Here is a 6,099-nt window from a genome sequence, read left to right as displayed (position 1 = left end):
TCAGAAAACTTGGGTCCATATTCACACTAATGCCCTGAGTGATCTTGGATAAGTATCTTTCCCACTCTAACCCTTGATATGCCATTCCACAAAATGAGTAGACTGCTCCAGATGACTTAAGCATCTCTTCTAACTTCAGATACCTGACATGGGTATGTGGTTTGACACAGCCTCATGGCCCTGGCTTCAAGAGACTAAGCCAGACAGAGTAGGAGTGGGAAAATACCACACCCTTCCACCCGTTCTCCAAGACTCAAGCTCTGTATGCTTCAAGGGGATGTTGTGCAAACGCTTGAAACTGGCTCCACTCTCCGTTTGCCACCCACAGTCACTAACAATAGACATCAACCTTTCTAAGTGTGGGAGGACCAAACAATTTACAGAGAAGCAGAGGTATGTATGCACAAATAGAAATCTCAGGTTTTCATGATAGCCCAACTCTTTCCCCACCCTGAGGCAATTAGGGTCAAGTGACTTGCCCAAGGTCACATACTAGGAAGTGTTAATTGTCTGAGATCAGATTTGAACTCAGGTCCTCCTGATTTCAGCACTGGAGCTCTATCCACTGTGCCACTTAGGTGTCCCATAGCCCAACTCTTGATACAGTTTTGATGGAATAGTAGAAAATACTCCATTGACCAAATCAAGGCCATGATCATTCTAAACATGGATGTCCAGGGAGCAGTAGGAAGAAGGGAAAAGAAAGTGATGGAAAAAAGAGAAAGAGGTTTTACGACAAATGCAATGGATGAAATTTAGGAATACAACTTTTCTCTGTGGCATTTATAACCTTCCCAAGTGGGAGATGTTGAATATCAGTAAAGAGTCCAGTCACCCATTTGAGTCCTCTTCTAGATTTGTACCTTTAACAGCCTAACCAAAGAGCAGAATTAGAGCAATAGAGAATCCCATAGTAGGAAAGGACCTCAAGATCTATATGGTCTAAACCATACCTGAGCAGGAAAATCCTAACACATGGTGAGCTCGTCTACTTGCCAACTTATAGGGAAGTGAATTCACTACCTTCCAAGGCAATCTACTGAAGTTTGGGACAGCTCTGATTATTAAAAAGCTTTTCTTGATGTCAAGGCAAGATCTTTCTTGTGTGTTGAGCTACATGTATTCTCTAAAGATGTGACCTTTCTATTTATTTTCCCTATTCACTTGCATGTCTCTATGTGCCCTCCTAGAACTGATGGTGCAGAAATGTGTGAAAAAGTAGATTCCATATGTGCAGAAGGCAGTGTTTCTTGTCACTTAATTTCAATGCTATTTAATCAAATGTATTTTATTCTAATGTGTTCTTTTTGATTGACTTAGTAAAAAATAAACATACCACTATGTTTTTAAAAGGGGTGTGATCTACATCCATGAGGTACCTTATACCTAGATTGACATTGAAGGGGACTCATTTATGAGAATCTCCTATAAGCTAAACTCACCAAGTTCTTATGTAGCTCTGTTTGAGTTTTGTGGGGGGGTGGGTGGGTTCTGTGCTTTCGTCAATTAGCTGTTATTAAAGGGGATATTTGTAAATATCTTCCCTGGACTAAACTTTCCATTCCTTTAACTGATCCTTGTATGACATTGTTTTGGGTTATGTTCGGTCTTCTAATTTCATTTATTTAGGGAACTATGGGTTTTAAGACTACTTATACTGAAACAGTTGGGCAACTTTTCAGCAAATACAATCTTAGAACATAACCTACGAGACTGCTAAGTTAAGGGATTTGGCTTTGGTCACACTATGACAGCTGTCTGTGTCTGAATTGAGTCAGACAGCTAATATGTGGCAGGGGTAGGTCTAGAATCATGATCATCCTAGCTCAGCCTTCTGTCTTTTACATTAGGCTTCCTCTCAAAACACTCAGAGCTTATTCATACTCTGAAGTTTAAATTTTCAAGTATAAGTAACATCTTTTCCTTTCTATTTAGTATGAAGCAGTTACATGTTACGACAGAGGAGAAAAGGGAGGAATGAAGGAAGGATTATTACTAAAAACTCTGGAATTTCCTGTTCCTTGTTGCATTAAAGTATAACAGTCCTGCTTTGTAGGGCACAGGACAAGGCTATAATTTGTTTTGACTGCCCCTGTTAAATATATAACAAATTCTATGTCACTGACCTTTTTGGTAAAGTTGCTTCCCTTCTAATATCTGAATCGGTCTTTAATGATAGATGGGTTGTTATAATTCTTGAAGACAAAATCATTTGTTCCTTTTTAGGAAAATAGCAAAAGGAACAATTGAATGAACAAAGAAATAGTTTAAAATATATATCTGTTTTTTAATTTTATCTGCTCTCTGGAGAAACACCATAATTTACTAAATTTTGCAAGTCTCCCCAAGGATTCAAAGAGGAAGAGACTTTGGATAATCCTATCATATAATCAAATGGTTTTCTTTCTTTCTTTTTTTAAATTATAGCTTTTTATGTACAAGATATATGCATGGGTAATTTTTCAACACTGATAATTGCAAAGCCTTTTGTTCCAATTTTCCCTTTCCTTCCCCCCACCCCTTTCCCAGATGGCAGGTTGACCAATATATGTTAAATATGTAAAAGTATATGTTAAATACAATATATGTACATATATATATATACATATACATACATACATATATATATATATCCATATAGTTATTTTGCTGTACAAGAAGAATCGGACTTTGAAATAATGTATAATTAATCTGTGAAGGAAATCAAAAATGCAGGCAGACAAAAATAGAGGGATTGGAAATGCTATGTAGCGTTCACACTCATTTCCCAGAGTCTTTCACTGGATGTATCTGGTTCTATTCATTATTGAACAAATGGAGCTGATTTGGTTCATCTCATTGTTGAAGAGAGCCATGTCCATCAGAATTTATCATCATATAGTATTGTTGTTGAAGGGTATAATGATCTCCTATTCCTGCTCATTTCACTCAGCATCAGTTCATGTAAGTCTCTCCAGGTCTTTCTGAAATCATCCTGCTGGTCATTTCTTACAGAACAATAATATTTCATAATATTCATATACCACAATTTACCCAGCCATTCTCCAATTGATGGGCAGCCACTCAGTTTCTACTTTCTTGCCACTACAAAGAGGGCTGCCACAAACATTCTTGCACACACAAGTCCCTTTCCCTTCTTTAAGATCTCTTTGGGATATAAGCCCAGTAGTAATACTCCTGGGTCAAAAGGTATGCATAGTTTGATAACTTTTTGAGCATAGTTCCAAATTGCTCAATTTGGATGGTTGGATTCATTCACAGTTCCACTAACAATGTGTCAGTATCCCAGTTTTCCCACATCCCCTCCAACATTCAGCATTTTCTTTTCCTGTTATCCTAGCTAATCTGACAGGTGTGTAGTGGTATCTCAGAGTTATCTTAATTTGCATTTCTCTGATTAATAATGACTTGGAGCATCTTTTCATATGGCTAGAAATAGTTTCAATTTCTTCATCTGAAAATTGTTCATATCCTTTGACCATTTATCAATTGGAGAATGGCTTGATTTCTTATAAATTAGAGTCATTCTCTACATATTTTGGAAATGAGGTCTTTATCAGAACCTTTGACTGTAAAAATGTTTTCCCACTTTATTGCTTCCCTTCTAATCTTGTCTGCATTAGTTTTGTTTGGACAAAAGCTTTTCAATTTGATATAATCAAAATTTTCTATTTTGTGCTCAATAATGATCTCTAGTTCATCTTTGGTCACAAATTCCTCCCTCCTCCACAGGTCTGAGAGGTAAACTACCCTATGTTCTTTTAATTTATTTATAATCTCATTCTTTATGCCTAGATCATGAACCCATTTTGACCTTATCTTGGTGTACGGTGTTAAGTGTGGGTCAATGCCTAGTTTCTGCCATACTAATTTCCAATTTTCCCAGCAGTTTTTGTCAAACAGTGAATTCTTATCCCCAAAGCTGGGGTCTTTGGGTTTGTCAAACACTAGATTGTTGAAGTTATTGACTATTTTGTCCTTTGAACCTAACCTATTCCACTGATCAAGTAGTCTATTTCTTAACCAAAACCAAATGGTTTTGGTAACTGCTGCTTTATAATATAATTTTAGATCTGGTACAGCTAGGCCACCTTCATTTGAGTTTTTTTCATTAGTTCCCTTGAGAGTTTTGGCTTTTTGTTCTTCCAGATGAATTCTGTGGTTATTTTTTCTAGGTCTTTAAAACAGTTTTTTGGGGGGTCTGATTGGTATAGCACTAAATAAATATATTAGTTTAGGTAGTATTGTCATCTTTATCATATTTGCTCACCCTAACCAAGAAAACTTAATATTTTTCCAATTGGTTAGATCTGACTTAATTTGTGTGGAAAGTTTTTTGTAGTTGTGCTTATATAGTTCCTGACTTTGCCTCAGCAGATAGATTCCCAAATATTATACTATACTCTAACTGTTGGATTTTGTTAGTGGTATAGGAGAATACTGATGACTTATGTGGGTTTATTCTGCAACTTTGCTAAAGGTGTGAATTATTTCTCATAGCTTTTTAATAGAATCTCTGGGGTTCTCTAAGGATACCATCATATCATTGGCAAAGAGTGATAATTTGGTTTCCTCATTTCCTACTCTAATTCCTTTAATCTCTTTCTCAACTCTTATTGCCAAAACTAGTATTTCTAAGACAATATTGAATAGTAATGGTGATAGTGGGCAACCTTGTTTCACTCCTGATCTTATTGGGAATGGTTTCAGTTTAGCCCCATTACATATGATGTTTACTGATGGTTTTAAATAGATGCTACTGATTATTTTAAGGAAAAGTCCATTTATTCTTATACTCTCAAATGTTTTTAATAGGAATGGATGTTGGATTTCATCAAATGCTTTTTCTTCATCTATTGAGATGATCATATGGTTTTTGTTAATTTGGTTATTAATATGGTCAATTATACTAATAGTTTTCCTAATATTGAACCAATCCTGCATTCCTGGTAGAAATCCTACTTGGTCATGGTGTATTATTCTGGGGATGATTTTCTGCAGTCTTATTGCTAATATTTTATTTAAGATTTTAACATCAATATTCATTAGGGAGATTGGTCTATAATTTACTTTCTCTGTTTTCAACCTACCTCATTTAGGTATCAATACCATGTCTATGTCATAAAAGGAGTTTGGTAGGACTCCTTCAATCCCTATTTTTTCAAATAGTTTATATAACATTGGAGTTAATTGTTCTTTAAATGTTTGGTAGAATTCACATGTAAATCCATCTGGTCCTGGGGATTTTTTCTTAGGGAGTTGATTGATAGTTTGTTCTATTTCTTTTTCTGAGATGGGACTGTTTAGGATATTTACTTCTTCCTCTGTTAGTTTGGGCAAGCTATATTTTTGGAGGTATTTTTCTATTTCATTTAAGTTGTCGAATTTATTGGCATAAAGTTGGGCAAAGTAACTCCTAATTATTGCTCTAATTTCCTCTTCGTTACTGGTGAGTTCTCCCTTTTCATTTTTAAGACTAACAATTTGATTTTCCTCTTTCCTTTTTCTAATCAGATTTACCAAAGGTTCATCTATTTTATTGGTTTTTTCATAAAACCAATTCTTAGTTTTATTTATTAATTCAATATTATTTTTTACTTTCAATTTTATTAATTTATCCTTTTAATTTTAGAATTTCAAATTTAGTATTTGATTGGGGGGGGTTTAATTTGGTCTTTTTCTAGCTTTAAGTTGCAAGGCCAATTCATTGATCTTCTCTTTCTCTATTTTATTCAAGTAAGCTTCTAAAGATATAAAATTTCTCCTTATTATCACTTTGGCTGCATCCCCCAAATTTTGGTATGATGTCTCATTGTTATCATTTTCTTGGGTGAAATTATTAATTGTGTCTATGATTTTTGTTTCACCCAATCATTCTTTAGGATGAGATTATTTAATTTCCAATTACTTTTTGGTCTATTTACCCCTAGCTTTTTGCTGAATGTAGTTTTTATTGCATCATGATCTGAAAAGAATGCATTTACTATTTCTGCCTTTCTGCATTTACTTTTCAGGTCTTTATGTCTTAATATATGGTCTATTTTTTGTATAGGTTCCATGAATTGCTGAGAAGAAAGTGTACTTCTTTCTATCTCCATT

The sequence above is a fragment of the Antechinus flavipes genome, chromosome 6, assembly GCF_016432865.1.
Source record: "Antechinus flavipes isolate AdamAnt ecotype Samford, QLD, Australia chromosome 6, AdamAnt_v2, whole genome shotgun sequence".
Classification (NCBI taxonomy): Eukaryota; Metazoa; Chordata; class Mammalia; order Dasyuromorphia; family Dasyuridae; genus Antechinus; species Antechinus flavipes.
The sequence above is the reverse complement of the archived record's forward strand: the minus strand, read 5'-3'. Positions refer to the sequence as shown.